This window comes from Brachyhypopomus gauderio, chromosome 2, assembly GCF_052324685.1.
Source record: "Brachyhypopomus gauderio isolate BG-103 chromosome 2, BGAUD_0.2, whole genome shotgun sequence".
In the NCBI taxonomy this organism is placed as follows: domain Eukaryota; kingdom Metazoa; phylum Chordata; class Actinopteri; order Gymnotiformes; family Hypopomidae; genus Brachyhypopomus; species Brachyhypopomus gauderio.
Window position 1 is genome coordinate 29771249 of NC_135212.1, and position 18284 is coordinate 29789532.

The 18284-nt window shown below is 44.7% G+C and overlaps 1 long non-coding RNA gene across 1 annotated transcript; it reads left to right on the plus strand.

Moving 5' to 3' along the window:
- Positions 1–1280: 1280 nt before the first annotated feature.
- On the plus strand, positions 1281–11646 carry LOC143508844 (uncharacterized). The gene is made up of 4 exons (XR_013129513.1): positions 1281–3238; positions 10495–10688; positions 11021–11136; positions 11370–11646. It is a non-coding gene; the product is annotated as an uncharacterized LOC143508844 (long non-coding RNA).
- Positions 11647–18284: the final 6638 nt, after the last annotated feature.

An 18284-nucleotide genomic window follows, 5' to 3' on the forward strand; every position in this document is an offset into this window, starting at 1 on the left:
TTCATCCTAATGCAGGCTGCCATGGTATTTCATTTCCAGGAAAGTTCCATGGGTGAAATTAACTCCATCTTATCAATCAGCACTGTTGTCTTTAACAATTATCAGCTGCACTGGCCATCTTGTGACTCAGAAAAGAAGAAAAAACATGTTCCATTTACATGTTCCTAGCCTTTATGCTTTTAGTTTTGTTGTATACAGTATTCAACACTGCATTGGCTCCCAGTTAAATTCTGTATTGATTTTAAAATTCTTCTACTGACCTATAAAGCACTGCACGGACTTGCTTCTGCTTCTTGCTACCTCCAGGAACTTATCTCCTATTATGAACCCCCACATCCACTAAGATCACAGGGTGCTGGCCTCTTATTAGTTCCAACAATTAATAAGGTAACAGTGGGGGGAAGAGACTTTTCTTATAAGCCCCCCCAGCTTTGGAATAACCTTCCAGAATGTGTCCAGGACTCTGACACAGTCTCAATCTAAGCCTACGTTGAAAATTTACTTATTTAGCGTTTGATAACTAATGTCCCCCTTAAATAAAGGTACAGATCCAGGGGTTCATGGGTGAAGGGTTTTATGGTAAACTGGGGCACTGGTGCTGTCATCCTGTCACAAAACGTGGTCACTCAAATTTATTGATGGTGCAGTGGATGGATGCCAATGCCTCAGAATGCTTCCAAGTCTGTGTTACCTTCTGGTTCTGCCTTATTAGCTAGGCTGTAATAATTAAATTTAATGCCCGAGTTGCTGCCACACTCCAGAAATGTTTAAATTTCCTCTGACCTTATACAGAGCAAATTTTCCCTGTTTTATTTTTCCACATTGCTGCCCACCTACCTGAGAAACACTGAGATGAGGAGAGACGAGCCTTTCCCGAGATCCATCCTGGGCCAGCCACCTCCTGCCTAAACAGCTATGATGACCAGTGTGGATGAAGGATAAACCCACTGCCCTGGGCCCTCTCACTGCCCCAAATTCTCCTCTGCTATGACTACCATTACCAAACATCAAGACATTTAGGACTGAATAGGAATTACATAGAGTACTCATATATAAAATATATAAATACACATTTATTCATCCAAATTTATCCTTCACATCTTTTCTTTGTTTTTCAGTCTCTTTAATTGTGACCGGCGTCGACCAAAGGAGGATGGGTTCCCCCCCCTGAGTCTTGGTTCCTCTCAAGGTTTCTTCCTTATGCTCTTGGGGAGTTTTTCCTTGCCACTGTCGCTCTTGGCTTGCTCACTGGGGGCTTGGACTCAGACAATTGTAAAGCTGCTTTGTGACAACAACTGTTGTAAAAAGCGCTATACAAATACATTTTGATTGATTGATTGATGATGATTTGTGATTGTTCTTTCAGAGGGTGTACCCTCTGTTCCAGACCCTTCTCATACCACCACAGGGTTTCATCAGGGCTGTTTTGATACAGTAGCCCTGCTACATCACTTCAGTGCCCTGCACTGACCTGTTCCTTAATTAAACCCATTCAGTTGAAAGCAGTAAAAAAGTAAAAAACTGTAAAAAAATTAAAAGTGGGAATGGGGGGTTATATTTCACGCATGGTATTTAATAAACCTTTGCTATCAGATGATAAGATGAACAATAGTTAAATGTCATCAGTTATTTGGCTGACAAGCCAAGCAGTGTTTGTAAGATAGTACAGCAGGTTGTGGCTCTTAATGTTAGAACCTTCAACCTTAATCTCTCCCAGAGGTCTCTGAGGAAGTGGGTCACCAAAGGCCCTCACACCCCTGTCCATCTCTCATCACACACACATAATACACTGATACACACATGATGCAGACCTAATACACACCTGATACACACCTAATACAGACCTAATGCACACCTGATACATACCTAATACAGATGCCTAATACAGCCCAGAATGAGTGGGTCAATTTATGGCTGAAATTATGCTGTGGAGAACATGTAGTAAAGCAAATACATTCTAGTATGATTCAGTTCTATGAGGCATACATCTCTGTGCTGTATTAAGATCATTATGGATGTGTATTAAACAGTTAGTTTTGAAAGTGTTTGTTTGCATATTGCTCAGTCCCACCAGGATTTCGAGGGCCTTTTTTGTGATTGTTGCGGGCTAAAATGTTTGATGTTGCGGGTGTTTTTCAAAAAAATTGCGATGGAAGTTGCGGTGTGTTTTTGCTTTTTTGTGAGTACATTACAATAGGGAGTAAATGTTGTATGGTTTCCTCTATTTAGTAGTCCATTTTAATTATCTATTTACCTATTTATTCAGGGTTGCCAACTTTTCAAGATCGCTTGAAGTGAGATTTGAATCTGGAGGGGGTGGCGAACATTAATTGTTGACGGGGGGCGGGGTTAGCGAACGTAAGTTGTTACCGGGCGGCCTGTAAAATGGACACAAATTAAGTATTATATCGAGATCGATCGCCAGTGGTTGGCGCCAGAGCGAACTAGTAACTCATAGATATGGATCAGAGATAAATAAACTTTATCTCAGTTTAAAGTTTAAACTTATAAACTTTATCTCAGACCCTCGCCACTTGCGTGCGCTGCAGTGACTTCGCGGGCTACCGTTGCATTGTGGGGAATGTAGTGTTTGTGCGTGCAAAACACCATCGGGCGGCTGTGGCCTGCGGGCCGGTTCTAATAGTAATTAAATATCATCCAGGGGGCCATAGATAATCAATTCGCGGGTCGGATCTGGACAGTTTACCCCCGCTTTCATGTAGTGTACCGGGATACTGCTATACTGCTTTTCCCGATCTTTTTGCCGTTATTTTCGTCGCTCATGCTGCTTTCAGTCTGCTCCTCTTGAACGTATATACGGAAGTAAGGCGGGAGTTTGTCGACGTCACATCAATACGACATCAGTGATTGGTCAAATTTGCGGGAAAGTTGCGGTGATTGGCTGAAGTTGCAACACCGCCCTGAATTCGCGGGGTTTGCTTGAAGTTGCGTTGAAGTTGCAAATCGCAACATCGTGACTTTCTGGAGGGTCTGATTGCTCAGGAATTATGCAGGTTTCTGTCACCTAAATTTCTCTCTGTCTCCCTCTCTCCCTCTCATTCTCACCCCCCGCTTTGTCCTCCTCTTACCCTCTTCTTCCCTCACTCTCTCTCTCACACATACACACACGCATACACACATTCTTGCGCTACTGTCACCTCTCCCTACCTCTCACCCTGTTCTAATGAAGACAGTGGAGTGGGAACAGCCAGAGTGGATCTGAGGACACAAGCCTCAGGTGAGTCTGCTTCACACCTCTAAAATCTCTCTCTCTCTCTCTGTCTCGTTGCTTCTCTCTCTGACCCACAGAGTGCACACACACACATACACTTCCATTTTGCCTGAGTCTATTCTTGTCTCCATTTCAACTGCTTAGGTACTGAAGTGGAGAGAGAGCAGAACCTGTTGAAAGTGGTCCAACTTCATCTTGCTTCATAATTACCCAGGGAATGCCCGCTAAGCTTGTCTTTTTGTGCTTGATCCCTCAGGCTGGACCAGGTGTCCACCACGCCTGGGACAGAGCCCAGTTAATTGGACTGGATAATTGGCCTTGGTAATTACCACTTGCCCTGGGTCTGCTCTTCCAAATGAAGGGTGTTAGGAGAGAGACAGCAGACAGCTGAGCAATCACATGACTCTGGAAGCTCCCCCACTGCTGCCACAGCTGGGCGGTGCCACCCTGCCTGGGCCAATCAGAGATCCCAAGGGCATATATCTAGAACAGATCCATCTATACTGTTAGCAAGTTAGAATTTCATTTCTTCTGTGCTTCCACTGTAACGCCTGGGGGCGTCAGTGAATGATAAGGTGGACGCATGTGCTGAGCAAAGTGAGGTTTATTAAGGGCATATCCATAAACAGAGACAGGGTCACATTGCAGGTTCAACAAGCTAACACTGAGATTCACAGTAACTAACAAAGAGAAACTAGGCAGAAAAAAATAAACTGGCCAAGGGTGTATTTCCCAATAACGAACAATCTTAAAAACTTACAAACAACTTTAAGAATGACATAACTTTAAGTACGCCAAATTTATGAGTGTTTCCCAAAAGCCTTCTTAGTCTCCCAATTACGAACGAGTTCTAAGTAGTTCTTTGTTGACTCTGCCTCTGCATATGCACTGGAAAAGCTCCACTAGTCGAAAACTGAACCACAAATTTACATAAATTTTTTCATAATTACACTTGAGGTAACCAAAACAGAGTGAGACATAAATGATTTTAACTGAACAGGTTTTTTAAGTATTGGGGCTATAACAGCTGCTTTGATAGCCAGGAGAAAGACACCAGTGGTAAGGGAAGAATGTACTGTATAATGTCTGTAATGTGTGACGCTGGGCGGCGACAGACGGACGAGACACAGAATCCGTATTTCGTCTTGACAGACGTCACTTTAATTAACATATATATTGCGCAATAGCGCACGGAGAACAGGTATACACACACAACGTGTAGACTGTAGACAACGACGAGCACAGGACACTGCGCGAGCGCACATTAAATAGACAAACCACAGTAGCCCCACGTGATCACGAGACGATTCACAGGTGAGACTTATTAATCACACAACAAAACCCTACCCACGTATATACACTGACGCAGACAAAGCACGTGGACTACGTTGACACACGCCCAAAAGGGAGGGGCCGGGGTCCTCAACGTGACAGACGCCCCCTCCAAGGGCACTACCCGTCCCGGGGTGCCAACAGGACCGAGTGCCCCGAACCCACGACGATGGGCGGATCCGACGCGCTCAGTCCTGCGTCTGGGAGGTGACCGCCCTTGGTGAAGCGTCCGCCACGGACCGCCTAGAACACCCTCCCTGGGAAGACGGGGGAAAAGACGGAAGACACATTAAACGGAACGTTCACAAACACACACACAGGCACGTTCACACACAGTGGCACAAGAGGGAAAAACGGGTTTGGTAAACAAAGGGGAAGACTGACAAACACGGGAACACACACACACGACATGGGCGCCAGGCTGCGCGCCAGCAGGAGAGTGATGAGGGACGAGAGGTCGGGAGCTACTGGTGCAGTAGGCGCTGCGGGTGGCGGTGCTCCTCCTGCAGTCCCTCCACCGGACGCAGCGCGGCTGGCGGACGTGCCCGGCGCAGCGCGGCGGGCGGACTCTCCCCCCAGCTGGTCGTAGGGGATGTCCCTCTCGCCTCGCGACCGCTCTCCGGAGTCGGCTGTGGGCTCCTCCACCTCCATATCTTCCGCCTCGCTGCCCCGGCACTCTGAGACGTCCGAGTGCACGGACCGCGGACGTTCCTCCTCTTCCTCGCCGTAATCGGCGGGGTCTGCCGAGTGCTCCGACGGAGGGTAGTCTCCGATGTCGACCTCTTCCCCCTCCCCTTTGACGGAAGAGGAACCAACGGGCGGAGGGAGGTAGTCCTCTTCCTCGGACTCCTCCTCCTCCTCTGACCCGTAGTCGCGTCCGGAAGCGTCTTCCAGCGACAAGGGGTAGCCCTCTCCGTCTCCACAGTAGTCCACGGTGGAGGTATCGTCCAGAGACGGGGGGTAGTCCTCCTCCTCTCCACCATAGTCCACCGTGGATGCGTCATTCATCGAGGGGGGGTAGTCACCCTCCTCCTCCTGCTCCTCCTCGGAGTCCTCCTCTCCGAACTCGCTCTCTGGGGTGGACTCGGTAGCACCCATGACGAACGAGCCCACCCTCAGAGGCGAGAGAGCGCGGGCTGGAGGAGCGTGTCTCTCCCTCCAGATTCTTACCGCGCCCTGCTGGAAGATCTCTGCCAGATCAGGGTCTCTCTCCTCGACCTTCTGGGCTGAGGTCAGCTGGAGGGCGCATACAGGGTCTGACATCAGCTGTTCCCGAGTCTGCGAGGTTATGCGGCGCGGGGGCGAGGAGGAAGAGCGGTGGTGCCTTTTGCTGGGACGCAACGCCTTCTTAGGCCGGGTGGCGTATCCTGGCATGTTCGGGTGTCTCTGGTCGGCTCGTCGTTCTGTGACGCTGGGCGGCGACAGACGGACGAGACACAGAATCCGTATTTCGTCTTGACAGACGTCACTTTAATTAACATATATATTGCGCAATAGTGCACGGAGAACAGGTATACACACACAACGTGTAGACTGTAGACAACGACGAGCACAGGACACTGCGCGAGCGCACATTAAATAGACAAACCACAGTAGCCCCACGTGATCACGAGACGATTCACAGGTGAGACTTATTAATCACACAACAAAACCCTACCCACGTATATACACTGACGCAGACAAAGCACGTGGACTACGTTGACACACGCCCAAAAGGGAGGGGCCGGGGTCCTCAACGTGACATAATGAAAGGGGACACAGATGAAAGACTAGCTTTAACAAGGGAAGGGGATCTAATTGACAGGTTGAAGATTTAGATTTTTGAATTAATTTAGAAACATCATTAACTGAGGGAAGAGTGAAAGCTGAAAGTAGATTAGGAGAGGCAAATGGAGGTGATACAATTACTGCCAAATTAACAGTTGGTAAATGTTGCTTGTGGATATGTACTATTTTTGAGGAGAAGAATGATACTAAAGTATTAAAAAAGTCAGAACAATATAAATGGGGAGGAAGTGAGTCTGATGATTTAGCAATTTTTGCAACTAGTGAAAAGAGGGCTTTGGAATTACCCTCATTAGAACTAATTAAATTGGAATAATATGTGGATTTAAATGTAGAAATGGAATCTTTATAAGCCGCCAGTCCCCTTGAGAATCCCACATGAAGAGGTAAGTACAACATTTAGTCCATTACATGAATGTCTGTAGAGTCTCGTGATGGGCCAGAGCTACTGGCATCATCACACCCCCCCCCCCTCTAGGGAACATCTTCCGGCTGATGTAGAGGACTGGTCTCTGTTCCTCGCCCTCACCCTGCAGCAGAACTGCCCCTAGGCCGCTGCCTGAAGTGTCCGTTTGCACTATGAATGGTTTGGTGAAGTCAGGACTGCGCAATACTGGGTCTGCGCATAAGCATTCCTTGAGGTCCTTGAATGCGGTCTCACACTCTTCAGTCCATTTCACCCATTGAGGTTTGTCCTTTTTAATCAAGTCTGTTAATGCTGCCGCCCTGCTGGAGAAGTTGGGGATAAACCAGCCGACGAGACCCAAGAAGGACCTCACCCTTCTCTTTGTCGTTGGTGCTGGACACCCCTTGACCGCCTCCACCTTATCAACTTGTGGGCGGATAAGTCCTCCTCCCAGGACGCAGCCCAGGTATGACACCGTGTCTCTTGCTAGGTTACACTTCGCCGGAGCTCGCCATTAATCCAGCGTCTGCGATGCGTTGGAGAACTATGCCCACGTGTTGTACGTGCTCCTCCCAAGTCGCGCTGAATATGACGACATCGGCAATGTATGCTGCTGCGAAGTCCCCTGTGTCTTTCAGTACAGCATCCATCAGCCTCTGGAACGTTGCAGCAGCTCCATGGAGACCAAACGGCATGACCAGGAAATGATACAGTCCGCTCGGTACCCGGAACGCTGTCAGCTCCCTTGCTTCTGGGCACAATGGCACTTGCCAGTAACCTTTGCACAGGTCCAGTGTCGTCAGGTACCTTGCCTTCCCCAGCCGCTCGATCAGCTCATCTGCTCGCGGCATGGGGTAAGGATCAAATGCAGATACTGAATTCAACTTTGAGAAATCAACACAAAAGCGAAGCTCTCCATCCTTCTTGGGGACTAGGACCACTGGGCTGCACCATTCACTCTGTTGTTGTTGGGCTTTCCTCATGTTCTCTCTGACCAACTCAGTCAGTGTTGTCATTTTTTCTCTCATTTTCAGGACGTGCGACAGAATGTTCAGTCTCTTGGTTGGATTAGGTCCTTCCCATGCCTCTTTGAGTACATCCAATGGGCCTCTCACTTCTCTTCCATAGAGGAGCTGAAATGGTGAGAACCCCATTGACGCCTGTGGCACTTCTTGGTAGGCGAACAACACGTATGGGAGCCACTTGTCCCAGTCAGAGCCAGTCTCTGACACAAACTTGCGAAGCATGCACTTCAGGGTCTTATTGAAGCGCTCAACCAAGCCGTCAGTTTGTGGGTGAAAGAGGGTCGTCCTGATGCCTTTTATACCCATTAACGCAAAGACGTCTTTAAGCTGCTTGGACATAAAGTTTGTTCCCTGATCTGTGAGTATTTCACGTGGTATGCCTACTCTGGATATTAACTGTAGGAGTGCATTAACCAGCTGGTGTGTTTTCACTTTACTTAGTGCAAATGCTTCTGGATAGCGTGTTGCATAATCGGCAATTAATAAAATATAGCGTTTGCCACTCTGACTCTTGGGTAGGGGACCTACTACGTCCATGGCGATCCGTGAAAACGGTACATCAATAACAGGTAAGCTTATCATGGGTACTCTGTCTGATTTTCTTTTTGGTGCGGTTAGCTGGCACTCTGGGCATGCTTTACAGAATTCTATTATGTTTACCTGCTGACGTGGCCAGTAGAATCAGTTCGCTATTCTGCTCTGAGTTTTAGCGTGCCCGAGGTGACCTGCCCATGGGTCGCAATGCCCTAATTGAAGTACTTCCTGCCTCAAACCTACAGGTACCACAAGTTGTTCTATTTCGCCTTTCACTCGGAAAAGAATATCCTTATTTATTGTGAACCGGATCTCGCCCTTCTCTGCATTCGGGTTCTCTGCCTTTAGGAATATTGGCTCAAGTGTCTTGTCCTGTCGTTGTAACTGCGCTATGTTACCAGGCAGTGAGTCTACCTCTATATCAGGACATTCTACTTGTTCCTCAATAGTAGTGCCTCTGATTTTATCCTGTCTTTTCTGACGTTTGGACTTTTTGATATTAGGGGTCTCATTGTAGGGTAACTCCCTCAAGAGAGTTTGATTTTCCCCTGCTACTCTTTCTTGCTTAGCCTGCAGCCTGGCTACAACCATTACATCAGCTGTTTTCTGCCTATCTGCTAAGAGGTCTATTAAAATGGGTACATCTCTGCCTAAAATCACGGAGTAGGGAGATTGTTGAATTATACCCACGTTTAGTAGATAAGCCTGTCCCTGGACCTCTATGCTTACATCTGCTGTGGGATATACCTGCTCGTCCCCGTGTATGCATTTTACCCATAATTTCCCGGTGTGTACGACTTCATCGTTGGGAAAACATTTAGCAGATACCAGCGTCTGACTAGCTCCCGTGTCAATGAGCACTTTGAATTTTCTACTGCCTATTTTTACAGTAATTATGCTGTTTTCAGTGTCATCAACAGTTTCAAAGCTAAACTCTTTCCTTGGACTGTATGACAAACGACTGGAGCTACTCGTTAAATTCGGGCAGGCACTAATTTTGTGGCTGGTTTGGTTACAGTTAAAGCACCGTAGTGTTTTATCTGCGGGGCGTCTATCGCTAGCTGCTCTCACATTAATCGCACTCGAGCGCTCGTGTGTAGGTGGTCTGCTATATTGTGGCATCGGACTGCTACCCCGCCCCCCAGCAAACTTACCGAACTCGGCGTGCTGACGCGGTTTGTTGACTTCGTCGAAGTGGAAGTTGTCTTCGGACTGTCTCGCTGCCACGAATGCCTCGGACATCTCTACGGCTTGGAGAGTTGACCCGGGACTACGCTCAATAATCCACCTCTTGAGCTCTGACTTGACCATGCGCAGGTACTGTTCCAGCACGATCGCGTCGCCAATCTCTTCCTTGGTCTTCTCCTGTGGCGTCATCCACTTCTCGTAGAGACTTTTCAGTCTAGTGTAGAGCTCCCGTGGTGTCTCTGCCTCGAGTATGTTGTTCATCCGGAACCTCTGACGGTAAGTGTCTTTGTTTATTTCGTATTTTCTCAGGATAGCGTCTTTTACCTTGTGGTAGTCGCCGATGTCCGCACCATCCATAGCTACGTAAGCCGCCCTGGCTTTTCCTTCCAGTAGCGGGGCGAGATGTAGCGCCCAACTTCCACTTGGCCAGTTTGCCATTTGCGCTATGCATTCAAACATTGTGAGGAAGTGTTCGATGTCATCTGACTCTTTTAGCGTTGGCAGTCTTGGTGTTGGCCACACTGTGTGTGATGAAACTTGCGATGTAGATTGCAGAGTTTCACTTTCGTTCGCTTGGACTGCACTTTCTGCTTGAGTGCATCGTATAATCCGAGAATGAGCGAAGTCCGTTGTTTCTTCACTCTGCTCTTGTTCGCGTCTTCCTGCAGCCCGGCCCTTGTGGACTTCTTTCTGCAGTAAACCGAACTGGTGCTGCATTGAGCGCCATCTTTGCTCCTGTTTTGCGACTTCCTTTTGAAAATAGTCTTCCCTTCCTTTTTGCTCCTTCATAAAGCTCTGGAGCATTGCGCACAGCTGTTCTACATCTGCGGGTGGGTTGCCAGACGCAGCTTAGGTGCTAGAGCTTAGCAGCGGATCATCTTCTCTTTGCTGTGGTTGACTCATTGCTGGTGGAACTCTTTTTGGCGGCATTCTCCCAGTCTTGTAGCTTGCCTTGCTTTAGAAGAGTCTGCTAACCTGTTTCTCTTCCGCAGGTGACCCTCCGTGGCCGTTTCACTGAGGCCAATCCTCTTACGGCGTCACTCTTGCAAGCCTTGTTCGCTGCCACCATTTGTGAGCGTGGTACGAGTGGGTGAATATGGGGGCGGGTTCACTACAGAGAGTGAGATGAATACAGGCTCAGGAGTTCCAGTTCAAGGTGTTTTAATGATGGATTCCAGCAAAGGAGGTAATAACTGATACTAGTAAATGTAAAGAAAAACTGTATAAAAGGAAAACAAACATATAAAAAGTACTCAAGCCCGCAAAGGCTTATAAGCAGTACTTTAAACCAGCACTGGCAAACAGCAGCCAGTCTAGCCTGACTTTTGTGGGCTCAACGCAATTATATCAAATATCCAACCATCAAAAACCAATAACCAACATTAACCACCAACATCTACCTCTAACCTCTACCTCCCTTACCCTCTTATACTAGTAGTGCACTAGTTTTACATTTAGTGCACTATGACAATAATAATAATTAATATATCCATCCGTTGTGTACATCTTCGTCCTCAGGTATTCCCAGGAACTGTAACCCCCCTCCCCTCCTTCAGTAGGCCGAAGGCCCTTCGACCACTATAAGGAAGGAGCTGGCTGGGCCGCCAGTCCCCTTGAGAATCCCACATGAAGAGGTAAGCACAACATTTATTCCATTACATGAATGTCTGTAGAGTCTCTGTGATGGGCCAGAGCTACTGGCATCATCACATTACCTAGTATTTCAATTAAACAGGCTCACTTAAACAGAAATTAAACTTATACCAAGAAGCACAAATAACCATAGACAGATAGACATACAATTTAAGAACAAAGACAACAAGTGCTATCTGCTGAGTTAATGCTCATTTAAGTACTCAACAAACAGGTGAGTCTTCAGTCTACGTTTGAAGATGGCAAGAGACTCTGCAGTCCGAGCAGCTATTGGAAGATCGTTCCACCATCTTGAAGACAGGACAGAGAATAGTCTTGAATCAGAGGTGGGACCAAGTCAGTGTTTTGCAAGTCTCAAGTAAGTCCAAGTCTTTATCCTCAAGTCCCGAGTCAAGTCTCAAGCAAAGACAGTCAACTCAAGTCAAGTCTCGAGTCAAGACAGGCAACCATCAAGTCAAGTCCCAAGTCTGAAACTTGGAATTTCAAGTCCTTTCGAGTATTTTATTTTTTTTACCAATGTTGCAGGTATATTTTAAATGTAAATAATAGACATGTGTTCTTTTTTAAATCTGTATTCTCCTCAAATCTCGATAAAACATGTGCAACTAAAAACACGAAGTATAAAAAAAAAAATTAATTACACCTCTTTATTGCACAGTTAAATTTTTTAAACTAAGCTGCAAAAATATTCATACTTTAAACTACAATTTTCCAGAAATAAATATTCTGTGAAAGTCATAAGTAGAACTCCATGTTCAAATAAAAAGTGCTGATATTTTCACAGTACAATACAAAGAACCATAACGGCATTTTTCCCTCTCTTTTCTTATCTGGTTTCTTAGAGAACATGTGTGTCCATGTGTGAGTGACACAAGACAAACAAATATAAGAACTGAACAATTAACAGGAATCTGCAACTTTAGACATTTCAGTAAAGTATTCTGCATTGCATTTGCAAAAGACCAAACTGGCCAAAAGTCTGTATGTCATTTGTGCACGATGAGGCCGTAGAATGATGCCCCCATAGCTGAAAACTCGCCCCACTTTTGTCAATATATTTTTTTCTCGATTTCAAAATCACAATCCATGCTGAGATAGAACTGGATATTATGATGGGGACAGAGAGAGGCTCTCTTACCTGAGTTCAGATACAGAATCCAGGGTTGCCAACCCTCACGCATTGAGCGTCAGACACACGCATTTGACCGTCTTCACACGCTCTCACGCCACACATCCGATTTCTCATGCCGAAAAAAAAATCTAGTTTATTTACCTCTGATACACATCTATGATTCAATGAGTTACTAGTTCGCTCTGGCGCCAACCACTGGCGATCGATCGATCGCGATATAATACTTAATTTGTGTCCATTTTACACCCCGCCCAGTAACAATTTACGTTCGCTGCCCCCCTATTTGATTGGTTGTGTTGCAGCTCATGCACACACACACACACGTACAGAGTGTGGAAAAGCAGAGGACCGGTCTGCGTCAGAAGGACGGAAATGAAATTAATGGGGCGCACTTTATAAATATTAATATGCATTTTAAAATTTAGATTTGGGGTTAAAAAATCAAGTCTTTGCAAGTAAACAGGTTCAAGTCCAATTCAAGTCCCAAGTTATTGGTGTAAAAGTCCAAGTCAAGTCTAAGTCTCTGAATATTTTTTCAAGTCAAGTCAAAAGTCTTAATATTAATGACTCGAGTCTGACTCGAGTCCAAGTCATGTGACTCGAGTCCCTACCTCTGTCTTGAATTTTGTCTTCCGTGAGACTTTAAGCATGGAGTCTCATACATCATAAAGCATATTATTATTATGTTTTCTGTTAATTTTTACAATTTCTAAATGCATGATGACTTGTTAAATGTGTCAGACATTTGCATGACATCACAAATTAAGCAGAAGTCATAAAAAACTGGTAGGTGAGTTCATGACTGCAGCGTGGAGAATGGCGTGTGTAAATGGCCTTGCAAGACACAAAGACAAATCAGAATGTAACATATTGGTGTGACCTTAAAGGAACATATTACATTGTACTGATTTACATACACTAACACTAAAGCTCTAAAAAGGTACGAGCAACAAAGAGCCAAAATGGGAACCGCAACTGATACATGTTTACTTAACATTAGTTAATTATTGTTAATGTGTTACTTCATGTGTTGTTCATGTTAACTAAAGCATTACTTCATGTTAGTTAACACCACTTAGTTTGCACTTGATATAAACACAGCATCAACTAATGCAACTGTTACATGTTTACTTAACATTAGTTAATTATTGTTAACGTTGTAACGTGTTACTTCATGTGATGTTCATATTAAATAATGCATTAGTTAATGTTAGTAAGTAAACACTTAATGTAAAGTGTTACCCTCCAAGTCAATCACACTTCTGTGAAACCAACCTGTTCAGTTAGGAAGCAACACTTATTGTGAATCAATTTCACATGCTTTTGTGCAAATGGAATAGACAACCGGTAGAAATGAGAGGCAATTAGCAAGACACCCTCTATAAAGGAGTAGTTCTGCAGGTGGTGACCACAGTTTTCTGTTCTCATACGTTCTGGCTGATGTTTTGGTCACTTTGGCATTTTGTCTGTTCTCTCACCATAAAGGTAACATGATGCGGTGTCTACAACCCACATAAGTTGCTTAGGTAGTCAAGCTCATCCAGGATGGCACATCAATGAGAGCTGTGGCAAGAAGGTTTGTGTCTGTCAGCAGTGTCCACAGCATGGAGCAGTACACTAGGAGACATAGAGAGGGTGGTAGGAGGGCAACAACCCAGCAGCAGGACCACTAACTCCTCATTTGTGCAAGGAGGGACAGGAGGAGCAGTGCCAGAGCTCCGCAAAATGACCTCTAGCAGGCCACTAACATCCATGTTTCTGCTCAAACTGTCAGAAACAGACTCCATGAGGGTGGTATGAGGGCCCGACATCCACAATTGGTGCTTGTGCTTACATTCCAATACCGTGCAGGGCGATTGGCATTTGCCAGAGAGAACACCAACATTGGCAGATTTGCCAGCATGACCGGTTTGGCAGTGGGTCAGTAATGGTGTGGGGAGGCATTTCTTTGGAGGGACACACAGGCCTCCATGTGCTAGCCAGAGGTGCCCTGACTGCCGTTAGGTACCGGGATGAGATCTTCAGACCCATTGTGAGACCAAACGCTGGTGCAGTGGGCCCAGGGTTCCTTCTGATGCATGACAATGCTAGGCCTCATGTGGCTGAAGTGTGTCCGCAGTTGCTGTATGATGAAGGCATTGAGGCTCTGCCCCCCCCCCTCTGTTAGCTGTCACTCCGGTCGTACTGTTCCATGTGCCTGTGGTTTCCTTGCCTGTTAATTCCACCTTGTTTTCTGTTGTCATGGTTTCCCTCTGTCTGTCATTCCCCTGTTGTCAGTGTTTCCACCTGTGTCTTGTTTCACTTCCTTGTTTCAGTGTATTTAAATCCTGTTATTTCTCTCCTCCATGTTGGTCGTTATTTCCCTGTCCTTGTGTTCCGTGTTCGCTTCTCGCCTTTCCCGCTGTGGTTTCAGTTTTATGTATTTCCTCCTCCGGTTGTGGTATGTTCCTCCCTGTATTCCCTTTTCATCCACTGGTTTTGTTTTGATCTTGTTAGTTTGTTCTCGGTTATTATTGCTTTAGCCTTCCCTGTGTTATGTGTTTAAACTTGACTTGGTTCCGATTTGTGCAGTGTTTATTCTAGTTTGGCGTTATAATCACTACTGTTTCACTTAGTTATATTAACTGGTTCATGTTTTAGGTGTATATGTCAGTCAGAACTTAGTTTTGTCTTTGTAATCCCTCTTTTGTATTGGTCTTCTGTTTAGTCTGGTGTATTTTCTATGTATACTAGTTAACATGAGTTTATTTAGTTAGCTCTTGTCTTTATAACCTCGATCAGTATTCTTTGTTTGTTGGTTAGTGCCTTGTTTTGTTAGCTCCCTTAATAAACTCCTCCTTCCTTACATCTCGTCCTCCTCGATCCAAAACGACACACGCCGCCTCATCAGGAGCATGCCCAGGCATTATAGGGAGGTCATACAGGCATATGAAGACCAAACACACTACTGAGCCTCATTTTAGCTTGTCTTGAGGAATTTCCATGGGATACTGTTGATTTACATTGATCATTTTTGTTATTTTGTTCTCAATGCATTCCATTATGTAATAAATAAAGATTTTCAACTGGAATATTTATTGAGATCTAGGATGTATTATTTTAGTGTTCCCTTTATTTTTTTTACTCCAACTCCAGACTGACCATAAACAACATAAATACATGAGCTAGCGACAAACAAAATGAGACACAGCTGAAATGCATTACGTATTAAGATCATTAACCCACAGACGACAATACAAACACGTGAATATGACTGACAGGAAGGGCAGAGCCAATCATGCCAGAGAATAATATGGGGCCCAATACAGATCCTTGTGGGACAACATATTTTACTTTTATGCATTCTGAGCAAATAATGCATTCATTATTTACAAGGACAAATTGGTAACAATCTGTCAGATAGGATTTGAACAAAGAGAGTACTTGATCTCTTATGCCAACGAGTGTCTCCAGCCTATCAAGTAGAATGTTGTGACCAATGGTGTCAAAAGCAGCATTAAAGTCTAAGAGTATAAGAAAAGAAATGTGTCTTTATCAGAGGATATTCAGAATGCACTCTTCAGACCCAAAACTACAAACACTGAAGAAAAATACAGAGAAAGTCACGCTGTTGTGTATTTGTGCCAGTAAGGTTGGTGTCGTTAATAGTGAACTTTTTTTATAATTGCATTTTAATTACATTACACATTACAATGTGTACTGCGTTCAAATTTAATAATTTTAAGATGGTCTTTAGCCATTGCTTGGTGATTCCAACAAGACATATCCTCCATGCTTGCATTTGCGTGCATTTGATACTTGCAAATCGCTTTGTACTCAGCTGATTTGTATCAGCTTCAAATCACACATCATGACTATATGCAAGACAGCTTACTTTCACCTTCGAAACATCGCTAAGGTCTGAGATATGCTCTCTCCTGCTGATAGTGAAAAACTTGTCCATGCATTTATCACATCAAGGCTAGATTATTGTAACGCTGTTCTATCTGCTCTTCCAAAGAGCTGTTTCGCACCTACAGCGAGTTCAGAACGCGGCTGCAAGGGTTCTGACCCGCAGGAAAAAGAGAGATCATATTACACCTGCACTCCACTCACTACACTGGTTACCTGTCAGCTTTAGAATAGATTTTAAGGTTCTAGTCATGGTTTTTAAATGTCTTCATGGTCTTGCCCCTCTTTACCTCAGTGAAATGATGGTTAGATATGTTCCAGTCAGGTCTCTCAGATCTTCAAACAGTAATCTACTGGTGATTCCTAAAAGCCGATTAAAGATTGGGGTGCTTTTAGTCACTATGGCCCAAAGCTCTGGAATTCTCTTCCTGAAGAGCTCAGAGGCATTTCATCCCTGAATAGTTTCAAGAACAGTCTAAAAACATTCCTGTTTAGATCTGCTTTTAGTTAAGAAACTCAATCTTATTTTCCTTATTACATTATGTTGTCTATTATTTTATAATTTGTCACTTTATTTCATTGTGTTTGTTTCCTTATTATCATCTTATTTACTTTACTTTTTTACTTTTTGTTATTTTAATATTTTTATCTTTAATTTCTTTTAACATTTTCTTTTTGTCCTATCTGCTTTTAATGTTTCTTTTTATTTATACTGTAAAGCCCTTTGAGTTGCATTTATGTATGAAAGGTGCTATACAAATAAAGATTATTATTATTATTATTATTATTACTCTATGAATTGCAGTTGAAATGGCTTCATTTTCTCCTCATTTGAAAGTGAAGTTCTGCCTTGCTTTTCTGTGTGCGTCAGGGTTGTGAGGGGTTTGAGGATATGAAGACGAGGTGCATTAAAATAAGCTATTTTTATTTTAAATAAGGCAGTACACGCTCACAGCGTGTAGAAAAGACATTTAACAACTACATAATATCAATCAGACAGGCCCCCCATCAAGGGCACTTCTCCTCCCGGAGTGCCCTGCGCAGAAGTAAAGCCCTGGACCCACACCGATGAGCGGGTCTGGAGCCACAGGAATCACACACATCCAGGAGTCGTCGACCCGTGGTGGGGAGTCCGCACTTACCCTGATCCTCCTAACAAGGGGGAGGGGTCTCCTCTCCAAATCAGGAGAACCCCCCACTTACCTGGTCAGGGCCTCCATTAGGAGCTATGTGGGACCACAGCCGGTCCCTCCCCAAACACATATTTAAGGGAGGAGCATGCGTGTGATTACATTATACAAAGCACAAGCAGCCTAGGACAAAACACACATGCATAGACTAGACAAACAAAAAACTGTGTACAACGGAATGGAACCACATCTGCGCACTCGATCCCCAGTGACGTGCCACTCAGGTTGGCAGTCGCTCCCCACATTAAACACAAGACAAACAGGGAGCGAGGCGACAGTGACAAGTGGTATCAGCGTCACACACCAAACATTTAAAGTGAAACAAATGAGCAACGCAAACAGATTCACACACCCATTCCCACGTACACACTTTTAAGAAGTCTGCAACCACACAACAAGAAGAGTTTTCCCAGGGAAGACCCCCTGGTCCTCGCCGTGCTTAATGTACTTTAGAGTTTTTTTGCACTCTTAGCTTGTTCTGATTTCTTCCTAAAGTCCTTATTTTCCTTTGGTCCTATGTTGTTTAGAGAAGGTTTACTTTAGCTACATAGTACGTTCATAGTTATATAATAATCAGTTGTTTTATGGCTTTCCTTTTGATTTATACTAGCAAGTTTAGAATTAGCTACTTTTCTGAGCTAAATCATCCCACATGTAATGCTTATAATTGTGATATTAACCATTCAATGAATTTGAACATTTATTCATTAATTTGGTTGTAGTAGTAAATACATATTTTGGTCAATGGTATTAGGTCACTGTGCAGATTTAGTATTCACCCTTCGATAATAAGACTCAAAAATCCAACAACATTACACCTGTTCCTGTTATCATCCTTGACTTCCGGGTTGCGAGAGATATGCTGGCGCGTTTTGGCTGCCGCTTCTCCCCTGGTGACAAAGTTTGTGTGGCGGGT